Below are 24,342 nucleotides of genomic sequence, written 5' to 3' on the forward strand. Positions count from 1 at the left end.
GATCTTTTGTTATTGTCCACAGATCCCTGAAAATGTCCATTTTTACTATCTGTTTTCAGATTGAATATTTCTATTGATTTATCTTCAACTTCAGTAACTCTTCTTTCATCCCAGTTCTGCTACTGAACCCTTCCAATGAGTTTCATTTTCGTTATTGTATTTTCCAGTTCTAAAGTTTCCATTTGGTTCGCCTCTACATCTTCTGTTTCTTTGTTGAGACTTATATTTAATTTTTTCAAGTGTTTTTAATTGCTTATTGTAGTATTTTTATGATATTTACTTTAAAAATCTTGAAAATACATTCCCAATATTACTGTCAATTTTGTGTTGGCATCTGTTGATTGTATTTCTCATTCAAGTTAATATTTTCCTCATTCTTGATATGACTATTAATTGGATCCTACACCATAACATAATTTTGTATATTATGCTGTAGATTCTGGCTCTTATTTAAGTCTCTTTGCCATTGACCAGGCCGGGAGTCAGGGCTCTTCTCTCACATGCAGCCTCTGCAGATGGTCAGTGGTGGAGAGATCTAGACATCTCATTACTAGGGTGGGATGTTTACCTCCCCTTGTTATTTACATGCTTGCTCTTTGGAGTTATTGGCTGAATTGGTTCTTTCAGCTCAATCCTTGGTACATTTCAGGGATGCTGATAGATGTATTTCTTTGATTCAGTTTTTGGTTCCCTCAAATAAAAGTTCCTATTCTACATTTTGGTTCTAAGACACAATCCTAAGATAGGACTATTGATTGAGACTCCCAAAGGAGTTTTTCTAGACTCTTCATAATGTGGATAATTATAAATTGAAGAACAACCAGTCACAGGTATATTCGATAACATTTAAGCACTGCCCAAATCTGAGCAAGCTGGAGAGAGATCTATAAGGGTTAGGTCTAAGCACATGGAAGTCCTAGGGTTTAGTCAAAACAGTGGTTTTAGCCAAATAATTTTATTCTTATCCAGATAGAGAAAGAGTCAATAATTCATCATGAAATCATGCCCGGATTAGCAATCAGAAAATAGCAAATTTAAGCTTCAGATTGGATAAGCTAAGTTGCGAGGATATACAGAAAGAGAAGATGAGAGCTAGGTGTTTTGTTTGGCAGAGGGGAGTAGGATGGAACAAGAGAGAAAGATGCTCAATATAAAGAAAGATGAGAGAACAGGAGGTGGATTATGGATACTGAAATCTAATATTGCAAAATTCAGTTATCTATGTTGGTGCTCCTTTTACAAATGGCAAGACTAACTAGATTGCAGAGGACTGTTAAAGCCAGAGGACTGAGATGTGACTGAGCAGGACCTCCAAAGGTGAAGGCTAGAGATAAAGATTTGTGATCCATTTGCATCAAGGTCCAAATTAAAGTTCATAGTCACTGATAACAGAAAAAGGTAGGGCCAAAGAAGAGAAGTAACTAATTATATAAATATTAAAAATATTTTAAGTTAATTTATTCTTTCAATTTTAACTTTTATTACTTCTATAGTGGAGAAGTCTGCCCTTAGATCATCTGGCCATTTCAATTCTACTGTTCTATTTTGCTACCACATCACCTCATGTCAAATTCTTTTAACCTCAAACTAATACTGGCCCAAAACTATACATGTCAGATTTGTAGTAAGTATTTGAGACAATGTAGGGGATTGGCATCACGACCTGGAAAAGAATGTACAAAATCCTTTACGTACATACCCGTGGTTTTAAAATGTCTTTATCCGGAGATTGTTTCTTAATAATGTAAAAGAAATGTAGAGATTCATTGAGTTTTGAGTTGGCTGAAGTGGAAGCTTTTAAAATTCTGTTTATGAGAGAAGGTTGCAAATAAAAGGAAGTGATTTTGTTATCATTATGGGTTTATTTAATACCAATGTTGTAAACAGAGGATTGCTTCATCATCATTGTGTACTTTGGGGTGTTAATATATAATTGCAGTTATCATGTGTCAAGTACTATTCTAGATGCTTCGCGAACATCTCTTTTAATATTCAAGACATATCATTAACTCCAATTTTAGAAGATTAAAGTGAGAGTCAGAGAAGTTACACAGCTGCTCTCTGTACGTCCTGTGATCCCTAAAAAATGGAGCCTCACTCTTGGGGGCTCACCTCTCTTCCCTTTTCCTCTCTCGCACTTTACTGCAGCCCTACCCGCAGCCTCCTAATAATTTCTTCCCTAAAACACTTTAGCATTTTCTTCTTCCCTCCACCCCTCAGCATTCTTCCAAATCAGGCACTCAACCTCTAATTTTCTAGATCTAAAGAAGTCTTTTTAAAGAAGTATAATTCAGTACTTTTTTTAAAACTATTTACATTTGTCTCAATTAACTTAAAGGCTCTTTATTTGGAAAATCAGGCCTATTTGTATGTGTGTATTTTCTACTTTTTTTATCGTCTTAATAAGTCTCAGCTCCACGTGTACCTTTAAAAAATCATTTCTAATGGTTACCAGTCCTATGAAGATGATATGCTTAAGAACGGTAATTTAATTAGCTAACAAGATCAGTGAAGTGGTAAATTAGTCAGCCATTGATGACATATTTGACACCAGTTCTCAAAAGAGGAAAAGTTATTTTCTAAAAGCATGCCAGCTTTAACACAGTCATGGCCTCAAGCCACAGAATTTTCAAGTTCAAAGTCCCTCAGAGATGAGGAAGCCGAGGCCTGCCATTCATGGGCTGCAGCTCACTCTCGGGACGAGGTTTCAGAGTATCAAGAGCTGCTCCGTGGGGTTTCAGTGTAGAAAATGTGCACAAGGTCTCACCCGTGATTTCTGAAGTCCTGAGATAAAGCTCAATATTTCTCAACAATTGCTATGGAATGCTCAGCCGTTCATTAAATACTAAGTAATGAAATCAATTTAGTACGTTTGTTTTTGTTTGTTTGCTTTTGGAGGAGAGACTTTAGTATTTGCCAGGAACAATCTTAAAATTGACAGGGAAAAAAGAAAGACAACCCTCGGCATATTGTCTCCAGATACGGGTAGCTCTCTTCTTCACATTCTTTTCCTCTCCTGTCTTGCCTTTGCCCCCTGGTCCATTTGTCTGTTCTGTCTCTCCCCTTCCCCTGCCCCTTCCTCTCTTCCTTTCATTGCAAAAAACTGGCTTAATGTTAAAATTAAGCCAGTACTTCACTGAAGTTGTACCCCTCAGAATTCATTTCTTAAAGGCTCTTGACTCAAATGTCATTAATTACCTTCATTATTAATAAATAAGCATGTACTGAACTCTTCCCACTTTATGCAAGTATGCTAGGCACTAGGGTCACAGGGAAATAATCCAATGCAACTGAGTTCTAAACAAGGGAGAAAAGATAATGTATAGCTATCATAGTAATATATCCAAATATAACAAATGATTTTAAAGTGATTTAAAGTACTATGAAAGCAAGTTGGAAATTAATAGCATTGAGTATTCAATTTGTATCTCAGATATTTTGATTTTCGTGTACTTTTCTTACCATATGCTTACAATCCAGGCACAAATGATTCTGTCTTTATGTTGTATTTATTCCTTGTTCCTTTTGTGCCACTTAAATGAACTTATTCAGAGTATTCAATATATTGCATGGTCAAGTTGTATAGTATGTCCAAACAACAAGAAGAAGAAGGAACTGTCATCAATTGATGACATATTTTGAGTGTCATGTATTTTGAGAAATAAACGAAACCAAAGCCAAGCAATGATGTTTTAAACCCCAAACAGCAGGCGTGAGCTGCTCCCACTGGGGTGCCATTCTGAATGGGTGGCTGAGTACCCTGAGGCCGGAGTCCAGGGCACCTTCATCTTGACTGGCCAGGCTAATGGAGCACCTGCACTTCAGCTTACCTTCTCACTTACACACAGAGCTCCAACAATCCCTGGGTCTAATTTATCGGCACTCTCAGTATCCCAGAAGTGATTTTCTTATTTGCACAGAACTGAACTCCAAGAAAATAATCCAAATGTTTAATCTCGTCTAGTTCAGCTGACGTAACATAAAAATAACCCAAAGTTAAAGTACTGTAGGAAAATATCTGCAGAAAATAGACTTATTTTAAGCTAATTACAAGGTCATTTTTAAGGGAAAAAGGATAAATAAAAATTCATTTCTTTTGTATGCACTTCAAAGGATATTGAGTTGGTTGGGATTTTTCTGGTTAAAATATGATTATGCAAAGCAAATTTGATCTCGCTAAATTTAAAAACACTTTAAATGCTACCTGTTTTGTTCCTGTTGATTAAAAACTAAAGATTAATACTGAATCTTAATATCTTAAAATTGACTTCCATAATTAACTTTATTTCCACATAAAAATTATTTAAAATATAATAAATTGGTATGTGATGCTTGGACGTACTTACTTTTCAACACTAAAAGTCTGCTTAAACTTATAATGGGTGTTATAGGCTAAATATAAGAAATACAGAGCTTTTGATGAAAATAAAGTGCTAAATTAAAATAAATAAAAACCTCTATTATTTCCTTTTAATGTTTTTTAGGGTTCTAAGAGACTCTAGGCTTTCCTCTAACATTTTCTTTTAACAAATGGCATTACTTATTTTTACTTGTGTAAAGTGAAGTTACGTTACTCTAGTCTATTTTTACTAATTTCATTAATTCTAGTATGATAATTTTATATAGAAGACAGAGAAAAGTCGTGTGTAAAAATAAAAGCAACACATACATACTTTCTATAAAATCTAAATAAAATAAAATAATAAAACAGAATGGTTACAGTATTATATTTAAAGTTGAATTCTAAGATAAATGTATTATTACAATAAGCATGAGATATATGTGCATGGGTCTCAATACATCTCAAAAACAGAATACATTTAAAATTGTAGAAATATATTTCTTAAGTATAGACAATCCCTATTCTGGCAATTATTATACAAGAGAAGGAGGAGAAGAATAAGAATGGTAGCATTAGAAATATTCTTAAATTTTCTATTAGTATTATATCTGGAGTTACTTGACGTTCGTTAATATTTATACTTAACATTCCTATAAACTGCTTTTTGAAATGCAATGAACAATTTATTTCTTGCTGTGAGGGATATGTAACTAAACACAATAATAATTATACACTGAAATTTAAATTATTTGTGTGTTGTATAACAAAGAAATATGGTTCAATATTTAAGCAATGCTCTTGATTCATAATTAAAGCCCTTGCTTCAATATTTGATTAAAATTAATTCTGAGACTAGTAAAACTATAATAACATTTAGTGTCAATCATTTAAAAACTGTTCTGTGTCACGAGGGAGAAAAGCTATTATCAGGCTGAAGAATTAGTAAAAGTGTCAGGCAAGTAAATAACCTGCCATACAGCTGTTAATACTGATTAATGTCTGCGGCCCCATCCCTTCCATAAATGAAGAAGAAACGCTGAGCCTAGTAGCAGCCTTCGCTAAATATGCAAGGGGCAGCCTGGGCCCAATCCAGATTCCTCTGATTTCACTGTATGAACACGTGTAAACTATTATTGCTAAAAAGGTTTATATTGTAATATTTTACAAATATAATTTGTAAAATATTATTTTACAAGTGTGACATCGATTCATTGCAAAAAGCTTCTAAAGGGGCAGGTCATCAAAGAAGGAAATAAGGAAGGAAGGAAGGAAGGAAGGAAGGAAGGAAGGAAGGAAGGAAGGAAGGAAGGAAGGAAGGAAGGAAGGAAGGAAGGAAGGAAGGAAGGAAAAAGAAAGAATAGTCCTACAAGCAAAGGTACTGGTTTTTATTATTTGAAACCTAGAAAGATAGATAGATGATGGGTGGATGGATAGATAGGTAGATATAGATAATTTTAATGAAAATAATCTATTTTTCAATTGCCAATTCTGTCATTCTCTTGTCCTGTTGATAAAATTTAATCTTAATCTGTAAAATCATACTTAATTTATAAATGGTATTCTATCATACAGATAAACCTTGAATTCTTAAACATTAAGGGTTATATTTAAGAACCATATATGTTTGTGGAGGAGAAAGAAAAGAAAAAAGCCTTCCCCTGTTGGTCTTCTGGCTGGTTCAACAGATAAAATGGCATCAGAAGGCAGATTCACAGAAGAAAATCAGTAAGTAAGCATGGGCAATTCAAATAAGCATGAAAACCCCAAAGACAGGCAAAATGAGGTATATAACCTTCTGGACTAGAGAGAAGGAGGTAAGGGTTTGGGACCTCCAAGGAAGCAAGGCAATTAAGTAACAGGGAGATGCAAAGAATTAATGTTAAGTCAACAAATGTGTGTGGCCATCTGGAGACAATGGGACACAGAGGACAGTGACCAAAGGGGCGTGCTAGGTCCGTCCAGGTCCACTGTACCCAGTGCAGACGATACTACGGCTAAACATGGTGACAATTCTGGGAACACGCCTTCTATCTGAAATTCTTTTAGGCAGCTGAGAGAAAGGTCAAAGGTTCTCCCTGAGCTTTGTGGGCCTTAAAAATAACCGGCTTAAAATAATCAATACCCCAGAGAGGAGTAATTCAGAGTGGCCAACTCTGCTGCCTTCAAGTTCAATGCCATTTTCTAAATTATAAACACTGTCCCAGTGGTTTGTATGATGTATCCGACTGACGGTTCCTGAAAATAAATAGGAAGCACCAACCCCGCACTGTGATACAGCTCTCTGAGGAGAACACAGTCAACAAGGAAAGGTGACTAAAGCGGTGGCTGCTGACAAGCTGTCTCTGCAGGGTTGGGGAAGCCCAGATGACATTTTTAAAATAACTTTTTCACAATTGGCCCTTGGCTCCAAAATTTAATGTAGGACCCTGGTATGTTATTACAACATAGTAACAAAAATAAAACCGCATCTAAATCCTTGGTCATAGGTCTTCCTAGAAAATATAAAATATACAAGATCATAACTAGTAAATAGACAAGAAAGCTGCCTTTATTTCCAAGACTCACATGGTCACTACCCAAGGGCTTCCAGAGATGGCTGTTTTTGCTCTCAGAGCTGGACTTGGTCTTGCTACAGATACTACGGACACTGTTAAATGAAGAGGTGGGGTTCTCAGTAGATGGTCTAGGGCAGGGGTTTCCAAACTTTTATCAACGTTTTTCTCCAAGGGCCATATGCAGTAAAATACACAAACAGCCGGGCCACTCACTTGAGATGAAGTACGTATTGCCTCACCTGGTTTATTTAAGTAAACTAAATATATTTTTGGAATTTGCTGCGGGCCAATAAAAAATGGTCCGTGGGCCGCAGTTTGGACACCCCTGGTCTAGGGGAAAGGGATTGGGTTCTAAGCTCAACTACGCGATTGCAATCACAAAATACTACTACTCTCCTATTAAAAATATGTCGACGTAAGAATGTCAACAAACCTGCAGAGAATTTTTAAAGACAATTATTTCAGCCCAAAAAAGTATACACCTGAAAGTGAGATCTCCTCAAAATGAGGTAAGTGCCCTGGAGAATAACACTCTGTAGTTGCTTTAATGCATTCGAAATAGGAGAGAACATAAGGAAAATTACCTAGAGGTGGGAGAAAGCAAGGCAGGGATTGGAGTACAGGATAATTAGTAGCAGGATTAGTGCTCCCTTAAGGGTGCTTAAGGTTTATTTCAAAGGTGTGTTTATCTGGATGCACAGAAACAATGCACAGGGCTGCTTAAGGCAAAGATACAGCTTTTCCTTTCACTAAAGAAGCCTTAGGCCTGGGGTATGACTACCCACCATGACCTGCCCAGTTAGGAATTTGTGATCAGATCACCCTATGAGGTTACTTTCATAGAAGCTCTTTTCTCATCCACAAATACTACAAAGCATTCACTCAAAAATGATTTTACGTCATCTTGGCAATATTCTTGTGAGGCATGAATTATGTCATTTTGGTTTTAAGAGAGCATTTGAGAGAGATATTAAAAATAAACTCTAAATTGAGAAAAAATACATTACCTCACGAATCATTTGTTTTACTTAACCTCATGCAATTATAAATAACATAGATGGAGCAGTGAGAGAAATGAAGGGGGGCGTGGGAGGATTGTTTTTCATGGATTCTTTTCTAAGACGAAAATTATTCATGTGTTTTACAATGGCAAAATGTCAAGCCAATTTATAAACAGTCTTGTAGACCAGTGTTTCACAAACCTTGTTCCAAAAGGTCTCCTTAGAATCCCCTGTATGTGTGGGAGTGAGTGGGGGGCAGCTCAGAGCCAGAGGAATGGATCTAACCAGGGCAGCTCACCTGTACCCTGGCTGTCATGCTCACTTTCTTTATGCACTTTTGCTTGAGCAAAGATTTCTTAGACTTAAAGGCACTGAAAACTGCCAGTTTTGGATAAAGAGTCTTACAACTTCACTCCGTGGTGGTGGTTTGGAGAAAGTTTAGGGGCTCGTTCCCAAGGTATTTAGATTTTCACCATGGTGTGTTTTATGAGTCCCTAAGTATGCAGATGTCCCAGAGCAGAAACCAACCCACTCCCACGCCATTTTTCATTAACAGACTGGACGAAATCTCACGCCAAAGGAAAAGGGGGCTCAGAAATACTCTGTAAATGGTGAATCACATGAAAATGTAATGTTCAAGAGTTTTAAAGATATTGTCTACTGGTTTCCTACCTATTTTCAATCTAATACCTTCCAGTCACGCACTCCCATTTCTCACCAGAGAATTCCCAATCAAGAGGTAAACTTTGCTCTTTGAGAACAGCATCCTCCAAAAACTATCCAGTATTGGAAAAGTATATTTTAATGTTCCTATCCCAAATTGCTTCAGCACCTTGGAATCATGAGCCAAGTTTTCCCAGCTACAGTCTTCACGGATGAGTATCTCCTATTTCTAAAATCTCTGACTTCTTGATTGAGGGTGAAGGGAAGCAGAGTTTACCATCCCAAAATATGCCTATTGGAATACTGACTATTTTAAGCTGGTTATTTTTAAGAAACGAAAGTGTCAGAAAGAACCTTTGACCCTCCCCCTTAACTGCTTAAAGGAATTCAGAAGTTGGAAGATTTTTCTTAAAGGAAGGAGCTATCACCTCAGCATGATATAAACGAAATGAGACATATTGGAGGAACCTGCAAAGTCTGTCAGACTCCCTTCAGTGTCCCATTGTTTCTGGGTGATCAGCAAGAATCTGTTTCCTAAATATTTGCTCTTTCTCAATTACCTGTGAATTGCCTACTTTCTCTTTGAAGTCCCACAACCCCACTTCTCTCTCTTTAGTCCAGAATAGCATATAAATCTTAACTGCCCCATCTGTCCTGCTTCTCAGATTCTTAGGGAACGCTGTATGTCCATAAGTAACAGATTTGGTTATTTTCTCCTGTTACTCTGTCTCATGTCAATTAGATTATTAGACCAGTCAGAAGAGTTTAAAAGGGTAAAAGGAAAATTATGTTTTACTCCCCCACAAGTGCATTCGGTACGCCAATTTTTTCAAAGGCATAGACGAAAGAAAAATCATATTAGTATACTGTTGTCTTTCTGAGAATTTAATTAGAAGTATCACAATTACTTTATTATATGATGTTAATAAAAAAATTTGCTAGAGGATTTCCAGCAAACTTAATCTTTAAGTAAATAATTACTTGAATCAACATTTTTATTAAATTAAGCCATTTGTAATTATGAATTTGACTCCTCAGCAATTTTTCATTAGAATATTAACATACTCATAAATTTTATAACGATAAAAAGCCCTTTAGCAAATTTGCCATCTATGAAATTCTTCAATTTGTAGCTCTAATGTAGTTATAATGTATAATATAAAGTTCCTTTTTAAGATGCAAAAAAAAAGTCATCATAGGTAAAAGCAACAATAGCGTTTCTATATTCCTTAGTCACTTGAAAAACTAATAACAGCATCAAACTTATAAAACATCCATTCATCTATCTTACTACCTATGCAGTTTTCTTTTCTTCTTTCCATCTATCTAATATTTATCTGTCTATGTATATTTATCTATCTATCTAGTTTCACCATATTTGAACTGGGCCTGACTTCATTCAGATTTCTCAGTGGAAGTTGTTTTAAAACAGTCAGCCCAGCAAAGGACTGTGCTCATATCCAGGGATGACCTGACAACCCTTTCAGGACATCCCCAAGGCCCACCTAGAGGTCTGGTAAATATACTATGGCAAGGCTGACACCCAACAGGCTTTGACAGATTAACATTACTGCCTAAGCCCAAATGACCATTTCCAACAATGACAACCATGGTTCCAAAAACATGCAAAACACCAAGAAATACAACTGGCCTGTATATATGGAAAAGCCCCCAAAGCAAAACAAAAAACCACTCATATGCTTTGATAGTTTCTTAAAAGTAACCATCCCAGTGGGCTAACTGTCCTACTTTTTACTCCTCCAAACAGAATATGCATCTTAGACACACACCACCTAAGAACAAGTAGACCCAGTCTTAACTTAAGTTTCCCATCGTCTTCACACTTGCTCCCTTCACAGGGAGTGAGTGGGACAGCTTTCAAAAAAAAATAAAAATAAAAATAAAATAAAAAATCACTTATTTTAATATAGAGAAAATAATGGGTTTAAAAGTGTGTGCACATGACTTAGTCAGAAAGACATCATTTAAAAAAAATTATCCTTCCTCCTTTGGAGACTAGTCTTTATTCAAAGAAAATTGTAAGCTGATTTATCAATAACTTGATCATTATACCAATGTGTCAGGTGCGAGATGTATACAACCACTTTCTCCATAGTCAAATATATATCAATGAATATATTAAATTATTTCACATTTTATTAGTAATCATTAGACTTTTCAAAGCAACATATGCATGTACGGCACGGATTGTTCTCATTTTTGGTGCCTTATGCCTCCTCTCTGATTCTTTAAAGCCCCAGCCTCCTCCCTGTTACTCTCCTTCCTAGATCGTGGATATTCCCATACTGACTCCTAGGTGAGGAATGCCAGGAATTACAACTGAAATTTGAGTCCTGCTTAAAAAAGAGAGATGATCCAAACTACCAAGAAATAATTTCAAATTTTGGCTCTTCCTAATTAAAACATTTTTTAAAGGATATACAGAGCGAGCTAGTGAATGCACAATTAATGTCATAACACATTTTTCAGTGTCATATTATCACAGGTTTTCATTTTCATTATTAACAGTGATTTTTAAAACCATGCAAAAGTGTATTTCTATGCATTCTTATTTTGCATTGCAACCATCATTTCATAGTAAACATGTGGACTTCAGCAGAGTGGGATCCCTAATGCTTAAAAACAAAAAACAGACTGCTTTGAAAATGATAAATTATATATTGCATATTTAATAACAAAACCACACCAAAAAACTATCCCTTAAGTAAATTTTCTCTATTTTTTGTATGTTCAGCTTCAGGTCAACCTGTCCTTGAAAATTATGTCAAAGAAATATGAGTATCAGCACTTTTATACACAGGAGGAAAGCAGATGTCATCATGTCCTTGTGATTTAGGCCTATGTGATTTATGCAGAAATTCTGCACAGAAAGAGAAAAAAAGGTCTTTGAGGTCTATTTGGTTCACCTAAAATTTTGCTGTACTTCTTCTCCGAACTTTGGAGCTATATGGGGAGGAGTGTGTTTATTCCATGCAAAAGAATTTGGGAAAACTTTATTTTTAAAATACTGTCTTACCATTTAGCAAATTTAATGTGTTTCCCTTAGTTGAATAAACTAACTTGAAGAAGCTGGTAAGTGATTTTCTTGAGTATCAATAGTCAATCTGGATTTTTCTTTTTTTTTTTTTTTTTACCATAACAAAATTTCATTTCTTTTCAATTCTCACTTAAACTTTTACTCCTTTGTAGAGCTCAGGATGACCACAAGCTCACTAACCACCTACCATTTCTTCAGTAAGCTTTGCTTCCTTTTTCTTTGTATCCTTGAATTTATCCATATCCAATGTAATTCAAAAATCAGACAAAGGACCTTATGCATCATATGATTTCTTATTGAGCCACCCCTCTCCTTTGCTCCTCAGAAGAACTAGATTGAAGAGTCAATAAGTATTACCCTATAAATATCCATAATGTCTGCCACTCTCGGCCCTGATAGATTATCCAGCCGTGAATACAGACTGTATCTATGAGCATACTTCCAAACTGTGGCATGTGTTAGTCCTCTGAAAATTACCTCTGAGTAATGAAAAAAACAAACCAAAAAAAGCACTTCTGGAATGTAACACAAAAAAATACAAATAATATTAAAAGTTGGGGTTTTTATTTAATAGCCTTCTTAGGGTAGACATAAGTTGCTTACTGGAAACCGGGTTTTAGAGAACAGAATTCATCTTTCAAAGTTTTCTCACATTTACACATTTGGCCACTAGATCACTCTTTGTGATTCATTAATGATTCTTTAAGACCCCAAAGAAGAATTGCATGTGGCAAAATATCAAAACAATTAATTAGCCCAATGCTGGACAGTTGAAAAGACATATAAATGTTCATTTAAAACAATTTCATGTTGCAAAGAGTTTGTCTGATGTCTAATCCCATTCCTCTGGGATTACAAAATCTATAGCAATATTAAAGTAGTTTACCAGAAAACATTGTCTATAAGTTGCTGATAATGGCGGACGCTGTTCTCTTGCACCAATGTCCCCTCCCCCAGCTACTGACCATTCCCTTGCTCTCAGGGTTACTACCAGCTGCCAGCATCATGTCTCTATGCCAAGCACTTTTCACCGCCTGCTGACACCTGCTCTCTTCGCACAATCAGGACAGAAGAGAACGAATCACTCCCCCCCACCCCTCACCCCACCCCAACTCACGCCGGAAGCATCGCTCACCTGATAACGCCCGTAAGTTGGTGCACGTTCTAAATCACTTGTCAGATCCTCAGTCATAGTACGCTCTATGTGCTCAGAGAGGTAACTTGGTTGGGGAAATACTCTTTCTCGGTCTCCTTTATTTTACTGTCACACACCCTCACTTCTCTGCTGCCATTTCCAGAGATTATCTGCCAGATACATTTCTTGTACTCAAATACTTTCCTCAAGGTCTGTGCCTAGGGAAATGCAAACTGAGATACTTGTGTCTAAGATGCCTGATTTTCCCCCAATTTTAACATCTTTGAAATTGGATGGAACATTGTATTTGGCACCTGTATCTGGATTGCTATTTGGTTCACAACACCTCCTCCCAATGTCCCTATCTGTGCTAGTATGATTATCCTCTCCCCCCCACAAACCTCCCTCCCAGCACTGTTTCCTGCCACATGAAGTCCCTCTCATCCTTCCCCTCACTACAAAAATAATAATAATAATAATAATAATATTTCATGCTCAACAGCCACAAGTCATTGGTATAAAATCTCTGATCCATTTATTTCTCTCCTATCACCAAGAGATTCATTAGCACTTTTATTTTGTTCTATTAATTAATATACAGACTAATAATGCTAGCCACCATGAATCCCTATTGGAAATACAGTGTACATTTTGGATAACCTATAGTCACCAAAGAGTGACAACAAGGTCTGAAATCAGCTCAGAAACAGAACAGCCATTTAAAGGATTTGTACTCAGTTCCCATTGGATGATGGCGCTGTGCTGAGTAAATGTGACAGAGCTGAATGATCTACCTGCCTCATTCTACTCTTGCTCTGCAAATGTTTTTTTCATTCTTAATATTTACTTATAATGTTTAGGTTAAATCGTGTGCTTTCAAGTTAGCAGGCAGTCTAAACTATAATGTTTTAGTTCCAATTCTAAATTGTTAGGTGAAGAACTCAGGTCCAGCTTGGCTCAAGGGAGCCCCAGTGAAAGCTAGCATGGAAGAAGAATGTTTTACAAAATGGCTGCTGAGGGCTCATCACTGTTATGAGAAGGAAGAGGGAAGTTCCCAGGACATGGGACTGGGAGGAATGTCCAAGAGGTATCTGTCTGTCCACCCTAGGGATGATGTTCATACATTTTAGTAGTCCTGAGGCATTCCTGCTTTATGTCTGTGTTTTAGGTATAACTATTAATACTGCCCATTTTTGTTCTCAAAAGAGATCTCCCCTAGATGATATAAGTCACCCTAATTACAGAGATCACTGAAGTCAACTCTATCCTGTTACTTGAGAGGACAACTGAGACCTAGGAAGTTTAAGATACTTTTTCAAGGCCATCCAATTAGCAGATCTAACAGTAAAATTTAGGTGTGTCAAACACCATTTGAGTTATTAGTTTATATTGTTGAATCCATTCTCTTTCATCATTCCAGCCTGTGACTGCAGCATGGTGTTATGATATAGTTAGTTCAAGTTCAGCTGACTTTAGTAGTCAAGAAGCAGAGCTATCCTAACTCCACTCAGTAACATCATTATCAGAATTAGCATCCTACATAAGGCGCCAGGCAAAGATAAGAGACTATTATTCTGCAGAACCTTCCTGGGGATAGAAAATGCTGTGATAAAATAAGAGTATAATTCCAAGTCATTGTTTTTTGTTTGCTTCCTAAACATTGCCTAAATGGGACCGAGATTTGACTCTATCATTAAAGGTCTTTGTGTTCTTCTTGAGGAAACAACAGCCTGAAAGTTTAAGCACTAACTAAGGATTGTCTCCCTTCCCACTGGCTAATTAAATCAGAGAATAACATCTTAAAACAGATCTTCTCTCAAAACAGACATATTTACCATTACAAAAAATACTAGAGATGTGGCACTTCTGGGAAAATATCTCACTTCTCTGGAAACAGCCCTCTTCTGACATTAGTGTAAAGCAAATTTGTGAAGCAGGCAAAGTTAGTAACACTTCAATATTCTAAAACCATTCCCTGTCCATATACTTGGTGATACCATTTTTGCTATCCTAACTTCTGGTCTCTGGGTCATTTCATTTTCCGATCATTTTTTTACTTTGAAAGTTTGCTCCAAGAAAGGAATTTTCACATTTCTATAAAGGATAGATGATCATTAGGTATTCTGTTATTTCTCCCAACATTTTTATTCTATAGAAGTCTTATGTCTATAAAGTCCAAATCTTTGGAACTTGAGGAATTAAATTTTAGGCATTAGCAAATTGGAATAGTGTGTGTGGTAGGTGGGACTTAGAAGTCCTCAAACCACACCAAATGTGTGGCCCCCAATCCACCCACTTAATCTATTAGAAGTATGGTTCTACCTTCCTGGTTAAGTTCTATGGACATGTAGCAAAGCTGAATGAAGACCCCTTTCAAAGTATCCCAAATTGGAAAACTAAGTTCACAGTTTTCCAGTTTCAAAAGCACCCTACTAATATGGCAGAATGAGCAATAGTTACTATATATTTCAATGTCAAAGGCTGAGGGGGAAAAAAAAAAAAAAGAAAGAAAAGCACAGGCAAAAGATGGAATCTAGATGAGATCCCTAAGGGAAAGCTTTAGACATCTGCATCTTAATAGGTGATTTTCAGAGGAAGCTAAATTGTAACTTTTCCCAATCAACTCATACTTAAAAACGTGAGCAGCAGCACAATGCGTTCAATTTGCCCCCTGAAATCTATGCCATCTGAAAGCGTGAAATGGATGAGCTGGTGAGCTGGTGAGGGCTTCAAGTCGAGAAGAAAATTCCTCATACTTTTTACATGACATTAAAAAATAAGAGAAGTGGAGAGACGTCATCAAAATGGCAGCGTGAGGTGAGCCTCTGTAAAGCTCCCCTGGAATTTACAACTAATTGAACAACAATAACTCCACCAAGGATTCCCTGCACAGCAGACAGGCAAGACGAAGAGGCCCACTACTGAATTCACCTAAAGGTGGGCGAATCGCGCAAGCGGGGGAGGAGGGAAGAGAAAAGTGTGGAGACAGAGCCCTGTGGGCTCAGGATGCAGACCTAGCTCAGTGCTCCGAGCTCGCTGCTTCCCGGAACGACCACAGCTGCAGGAGAGGGAAGAACTTGGACTGCTAGGGCTCCGCCAGGACTCCACAGGGCTGAGGGGGCAGCATATAACATGGCTGAACCCAACGCTCAAGGCAGAGACCTTGGAGAAAAGACTCAGGGAAGAAGGCTGAAAATGGTGGTTTAAGCTCTCACTGCTGAGCAGAGAACAGAAGCCTTAGGCACTGAGACTAGCCGCCCCCTCCCTCCCCTCCCAGAACTCGCCCCGCCCCCACCTGCCTGGTGCTAGAAGCGGAACAGTAGCAGTGTCAGATCAAAAGAACAGAATATTTGCTGTTCTGAAAACTGTGGACCGCAGACACAGATTCGGAGCCCACCTAGTTCTGGCAAAGGGGAAGGAGCTGTGGAAGCAGGACCGGCTGTGGTGGTGGTCCCTGCCATTGCTCTGGGCCACCTCTCACAACTCACCCCGCCCCTGGCCCCACCTATCAGGGCGGATCCCTGCAGGAGTAAACAGAACTGCTGAAACATACGGGCTCTGAATCAGGAGCTGGAAGAGCTTTGGAACATCAAAAGCTCTCCGCATACCCACCGGGACACTGCGCCCTGTGACCTAGAGGAACTATTAACAGAGGAGAAGCCCGTCTCCCAGGGAATCCCCCCATTGTGTGAGAAGCTGGAATAGTGTAGAGAAAACATAGCACTACCGTGTGGGAGAAGAAAAATAAGCTGCAGTTGGAGAAAAAATAAAACATTTTTAACTTTTAAGAGGGAAATTTATCTCATTACAGGCCTATCTCAAGAAACAAGAAAACTCCCAAATAAATAACCTCATGTTACACCAAAAGAACTAGAAAAAGAAGAACAAGTAAAACCCAAGGTCAGCAGAAGAAAGGAAATAACAAAAAGTAGAGCAGAACTAAATGAAATAGAGAATAAAAAGACAATAGAAAAAATTAATGTGACAAAGAGCTGGTTCTTTGAAAAGATTAACAAAATTGACAAACCCTTGACTAGACTTACTAAGATAAAAAGAGAGAAGACACTAATTAACAAAATCAGAAACGAAAAAGGGGAAGTTATCACGGACACCACAGAAATACAAAGGATCATCCAAGAATACTATGAAGGACTATATGCCACCAAATTCAACAACCTAGAAGAAATGGACAAGTTCTTAGAAATATATAGCCTTCCAAGGCTGAACCATGAAGAACTGGAAAATCTAAACAGACCGATCACCAGTAACAAAATTGAATCAGTCATCCAAAACCTTCCCAAAAGCAAAAGTCCAGGACCAGATGGCTTCACTAGTGAATTCTACCAAACCTTCAAAGAGGATCTAATACCAATTCTACTCAAACTCTTCCAAAAAATTGAAGAAGAGACAGTACTCCCTAACTCATTTTATGAGGCCAACATTACCCTGATACCAAAACCTGGTAAGGACAGCACAAAAAAAGAAAACTACAGACCAATATCTCTGATGAATACAGATGCAAAAATCCTAAACAAAATTCTAGCAAATCGAATACAACAATGCATTAAAAAGATTATTCATCACGACCAAGTGGGGTTCATTGCCGGGGCACAAGGATGGTTCAACATCTGCAAATCCATCAATGTGATACATCACATAAACAAAATAAAGGACAAAAATCATATGATTATATCAATTGATGCAGAAAAAGCATTTGACAAGATACAACATCCATTTATGATTAAAACACTTAATAAAATACGTATAGAAGGAAAATATCTTAACATAATAAAGGCCATATATGACAAGCCCTCAGCTAATCTCATAATTAATGGTGAAAAACTGAAGCTCTTTGCTCTACATTCAGGAACACGACAGGGCTGTCCCCTGTCACCTCTGCTTTTCAACATAGTGTTGGAAGTCCTTGCCAGAGCAATCAGGCAAGAGAAAGAAATAAAAGGCATCCAAATTGGGAATGAAGAAGTTAAATTATCACTCTTTGCAGATGACATGATGCTATATATAGAAAACCCTAAAGACTCCACCAAAAAGCTATTAGAAACAATCAATGAATACAGTAAAGTTGCTGGCTACAAAATCACTGTACAAAAGTCCATTGCATTCCTACATACTAACAATGAAATCTCAGAAAAATAAATACAAAAAACAATTGCTTTTGCAATTGCAGCAAAAAGAATAAAATACCTAGGAATAAACTTAACCAAGGATGTGAAGGACCTATATGCTGAAAACTATAAGACAGTTTTGAAAGAAATTGAAGAAGACACAAAGAAATGGAAAGACATTCCATACTCATGGATTGGAAGAATAAACATAGTTAAAATGGCCATATTACCCAAAGCAATATACACATTTAATGCAATCCCCATCAAAATCCCAATGGCATTTTTCAAAGAAATAGAACAAAAAATCATCAGATTTGTTTGGAACCACAAAAGACCTTGAATAGCCAAAGCAATCTTAAGAGAAAAGAACAATACTGGAGGTATCACACTCCCTGACTTTAGCTTGTACTACAGGGCTACCATAATCAAGACAGCATGGTATTGGCAGAAAAACAGACACACAGACCAATGGAATAGAATTGAGAACCCAGAAATAAAACCACATAAATATGGACAGATAATTTTTGACAAAGAAGCTAAAAACATACAATGGAAGAAAGACAGCCTCTTCAATAAATGGTGCTGGGAGAATTGGATAGCCATGTGCAAAAGAATGAAACTGGACTGCTATTTGTCACCATGTACCAAAATTAATTCAAAATGGATCAAAGACTTAAGCATAAGACCTGACACAATAAACTGCATAGAAGAAAACATAGGTACTAAACTTATGGACCTTGGGTTCAAGGAGCATTTCATGAATTTGACTCCAAAGGCAATGGAAGTAAAAGCTAAAATAAATGAATGGGACTATATGAAACTTAAAAGCTTCTGCATAGCAAAAGAAACCATCGACAAAATAAAAAGGCAACAAACTGAATGGGAGATTTTTGTAAACAGTGCCTCCAATAAGGGGCTAATTTCCAAAATTTACAAGGAACTCATGCAACTCAACAATAAAAAAACAAACAACCCAATTGAAAAATGGGCAGAGGACCTGCAGAGACATTTCTCCAAAGAGGACATAAATATGGCAAAAAGACATGAAAAAATGCTCAACATCACTAATCATCAGAGAAATGCAAATCAAAACCACAAAGAGATATCAACTCACCCCAGTCAGAATGGCTATCATCAACAAGACGAATAGTAACAAGTGTTGGAGAGGCTGTGGAGAAAAAGGAACCCTCATACACTGTTGGTGGGAATGCAGACTGGTGCAGCCATTATGGAAGGCAGTGTGGAGGTTCCTCAAAAAATTATGAATAGAATTACCATATGACTCAGCAATCCCTCTCCTAGGTATCTACCCAAAAAATCTGAAAACATTTATACATAAAGACACATGTGCTCCAATTTTCACTGCAGCTTTGTTTATGGTGGCCAAGACATGGAAACAACCAAAATGTCCTTCGATAGATGAATGGATAAAGAAGTTGTGGTATATATACACAATGGAATACTATTCGGCGGTAAGAAAAGATGATATAGGAACATTTGCGACAACATGGATGGATCTTGAGAGTATAATGCTAAGCGAAATAAGTCAGACAGAAAAAGCAGAGAACCATATGATTTCACTGATATGTGGTATATAAACCAAAAACAACAAAAGAATAAGACAAGCAAATGAGAAACAAAATCTCATAGACACAGACAATAGTTTAGTGGTTGCCAGAGGGTAAGGGGGGCGGGGTGGTGGGGGGTGGGAGATGAGGGTAAGGGGGATCAAATATATGGTGATGGAAGGAGAACTGACTCTGGGTGGTGAACATACAATGGGATTTATAGATGATGTAATACAGAATTGTACACCTGAAATCTATGTAACTTTATTAAAAATTGTCACCCCAATAAATTTAAAAAGAAAAAATAAAATAAAATAAATAAAAAAATAAGACAAGTGAAAGAAACATTAAGACCCTAGCATCGTTTACTGTTAATTGCTATAGCAGAAGCTCACACGTTTGCTTTCTTACAGTTAATTACTGTTGCTTGTTTGGTTGCATTTTGAATAGCAGAATGCTCTAAAGAATCTATGAAATACTTAACTGTCCAATTCCAGGGCAAATTTTTTTAGCTTGTTGGTTCTCATTTTTTAATATGTCTAATTATAACCACAACCTACCTAATTTCATGGGAAAACTATAAAAAATAAGTTGATGTTACCAATATACCTTTAGGAACCTTAATAAAATTAAATGTAAGATGGCAGGTGTATTTATCACGGGGTGCTGAAATGTGGAAACTGCACAAAAGCAGCAGCTTCAGGGCTAACTAAATTAAGCATCCATGAATCAGTCTGGAATTTTCTGCAATATAATTCAGAAGAACGATATCAGGGACTAAAGAAAGATACCGATGAAAGTGACTTTGGGACTCCTAGCTGAGTTTAGTCTTCTATCACCAGTACATTTGCATGTTTCTAACTGATTTCTCAGGTTATAATCCAAAATATTAAGAATTTGCTTTCTTACACCTACCAAAACAATTTTCAGCTCAAGTTATCACTGTCACTAGCCATTTTGAGATCATAATCATAGAAGTAAATGAAGAAAAGGTAGGTGATGTATGGGTGATTTCCCGTCATTCCTCTCTTCTAGAATTTTGTTTGAGGCATAATATAGAAGGGTACTCCATAAATAATCAAAATTGCAATACGTGAATCAGTTTTCACGCTGAATATTCATTTTCTAGCTGTCTGAACCCTGGAACTAGGGAGTTGTTCACTCTCTGACAATTGGGTTATATTTTTTTAAGTCTTATTTAGGAACCATATTCTTGAGGAAATATGTTTTAACTAAGGAGCTTAGGAAAATATTCTCCAGATTTTTTAATGTTTGCAAGTAATTTATTTACATAGGTCTACTAATTCTGAGGGGAAAAGACTAATTCTATTTGATTTAAATGGTTTTAGAAATGACAGTGTGTTCCCATGAGGTGGTGAATGGTAGAGCAGGGAGACTGGAGACTCCACATCTAATCTTAATGCTGACATTGTGTAGCTGAGAACAAGTTGTTTCCCCCACTAAATGGACTTCTGTCTAATCAGTTGTTAAAAAGAACCAGTCACTTTGGATTATTTCTATAGTCACTTCAATCTGGGAAAAAACAAACAAACAAACAAACAAACAAAACAACTATGATTTTGTTTTCATAGTGCAGCTAAAATATCTAGTGGGTGCTAAAGAGAAGTTCTGTAACAGCAGCTGTAATCAGTAAATATTAAGATATGTATCTAACATTAACTGGTCATATGTAGGGTGCCCTGTAATGTCTGTTTCTTTTGTTACATATTTTACTACAACATTCTTATTGATATTACTTCTTAACAGGTTGTATCTTCTCTTAGAAAGTGCATATCTAAAAGCAAAACTTGAATCTCTCAGGATTGTTCAAAATCCTGCATTCTTAGTCCTTAAATGATTGAAATACCTTATTAGTTTAGATATTTTTCCCCACTTTCCCAACTATATTGCAATTTAAACTCAATGACTTAACTTTGTTTTTTCTTTTTTCTTTTTTTTTTATTTCACATTTGCATGCCTTTTCTTCTTTATTCAAAGTACGCAGAATTTAGGAACTATTGGAGGAACAGAAGGACATCGTGCCTATTGTGGAGGAAATGCCACACGTTTTCATTCTACTTGTATATGAAAAGTGTTTTCACACATGTCAGAAAAACATGTACCAGATAAGGAACATATCAGTCAAAATTAGAAAACGTTGTCTACCACCTCAACTAGGCAATGTAATTTTCTAAATGACAAAGTTTTGTGCATGCTTATTTCAAAGACTATAATACGCTGACTCCAACAGCAATTTTATATTTATTTGCTATTTATTCTATCAAATAATGTATCTCCTTTTGACCCAGTTTTACGTTTTTCATGCATTAAGTATGTTTACATAGGAAAAATGTCCCAGAAAGATGCATTTTTGAAGAAAAATTTGTTGAGAATCAGTCTAGAATTTGCTATGATTTCAAGATAAAACTCTAAGCCCTTGAGAGCAGAAACTGTCAAATAAATAATTCATTATACATTTATTAAACCTGAAAATATTTGTTGACTAGCTGTTATTTCCATGAATTGTGTTAAAACTTGGTTTAGAAAATGTTCAAATAGAGATACTATATAGGCTTATACATAGATTACTTTATCTCATCAACATCTTTAGGAACAGTGCTATTGGCATTTGGCAATCAATGAGATTTCTTAAGTGGATTAACTACAGACACATCATTCAGTTCTTTATGCTCTTCTATTACAACATCAAATCAAACCAATAGAACTAGAATAACATACAACAAATAACTATATACTTGATAATGTAGATGAAATGAGACAATTCCTTGAGACACACAAACTATCAAAACTTACACAAGGTAAACCATATAATCTGAATAGCCTTATAGCAATTAAAGATGTAACCAATAATAAACATCCTTGCAAAAAAGAAATTACCAGATTCTGATGGTTTCGCCAGTGAATTCTACCAAACAATCAGGGATAAAAAGGATATCAATTCATCAAAATCTCTTCAAGAAAATGGAAATACTTTCTCTAACAGCAAAACCAGAAAAAAGGAAAACAATTACAAGAATGGAAAACTACAGATCAATAAACACATAAACATAACTACAAAAATCCTCAACAAATTACTACCAAGCCAAATCCAATGTATATGAAAAGAACTATAGACAATGACCAGGTGGAATTTATTCCAAGTATACAAAGCTGGTATTAAAAAAAAATCAATAAATATAAGATAATACATCATCAGACTAAAGAAGAAGAATCATATGATTCTATCAATTGTCATAGGAAAAGCATTTAACAAAATCATATACCCATTTATGATAAAAACTTTCTGCAACAAGGAATAGAAATGAACTTCCTTAATTTGATAAAGAACATCTACAAACAATCTACTTCTAACATCCTACCTAATAGTGAAAAACTGGACACTTTCCACCTATGACTAGGAACAAGGCAACAATGTCCCCTCTCACCACTCCTACTCAATGACACACGGAAAATCCTGGTTACTTCAATAAGACAAGAAAAATAAACAAAAGTTACACAAATTCATAAAGAATAAATAAACCTGTCTCTATTCACAGATGACATGATTGTCTATGTAGAAAAATCCCATAGAATTGTCAGAAAACAGTCCTAAAATTAATAAGTATAACAGGGTTACAGGATATAAGGTTAATATACAAAAGTCAATTGCTTTTCTATATACTAGCAATGGACAATTGAAATAGGTATTTTTTAAACAAAATTTAAAATAGCACTCAAAACTGAAATATGCATAAATCTAACAACATATATAGAGGGTCCATAAGCACAAGTATGAAATACTTGTGAAAGATATCAAAGTAGATCTCAGTAAATGGAGAGATGTTCTGTGTTCATGGACTGAAGACTCGATATCGCTAAGATGTCAATCCTTCCCAATTTGAAGCAACCCCAATCAAAATCCCACCAAGCTATTTTGTAGACATTGATTCTAAACTTTATATGGAAAGGAAAAACGTCCTAGAAGAGCCAATACAATACTTAAGGAGAAGAAATTTATGGGGCAGCTGGTTAGTTCAGTTGGTTAGAGCGCGGTGCTCTTAACAACAGGATTGCTGGTTCGGTCCCCGCATGGGCCACTGTGACCTCCACAACTAGATTGAAACAATTGCTTGACTTGGGTCCTGGAAAAACACACTTAAAAAAAGGAGGCAGAGTAAGAGGAAGAGAAGGAAGAGGAAGAGGAGGAGGAAGAAGAAAAAGAAGAAGAAGAAGAAGAAGGAGAAATTTAGAAGACTCCCTTTACCTGATTCCAAGTCTTACTATAAGGCTTGGATACAGTGTGGTATTGACAATAGTCCCATTCATCAATAAAACAATTTTAAAAAACCCAGATAGAGACCTACAGGAGTATAGTGAACTTATTTTTGACACAGGAGCAGAAGAAATCCAACTCATGTTTTTTCATCAAATGGTGCTGGGACAATTGGATGGTCACGTGCCAAAAAAGGAGACAGAGGAGGGGGAGGAGGAGAAGAACCTTGACAGACATTACACTACACCTTACATAAAAAAAATTATCTCAAAACGGATCTTGCACTTAAAATGCAAAACATGAAATTTCCTGAGGAAGACAGAGAAGAACATTTATATGACCTTGGGTTTGATGATGAATTTTTAACAAAACACCAAGAGCCCAATGAATGAAAAAAAAAGGTAAGTTGGACTTCATTAAAAATTCTGCTCTGTCAAAGTCACTGTTAAAAGAACAGAAAGACAAGCCACAAACTAAAATAAAAAAGAAAAAGGAAAAAAAAGGAAAAAAAGAACCTCATAAAACACATAACTGATAAATGACTTGTATCCAGAGTAAACTAAGAACTCTTAAAACTCAACAAAAAGAAAACAGTACACAATTTGAAAATGAGCAAAAGAT

The sequence above is a fragment of the Rhinolophus sinicus genome, chromosome 4 (assembly GCF_057876585.1).
Source record: "Rhinolophus sinicus isolate RSI-liver-muscle chromosome 4, RSI-T2T, whole genome shotgun sequence".
NCBI classification, from domain to species: Eukaryota; Metazoa; Chordata; class Mammalia; order Chiroptera; family Rhinolophidae; genus Rhinolophus; species Rhinolophus sinicus.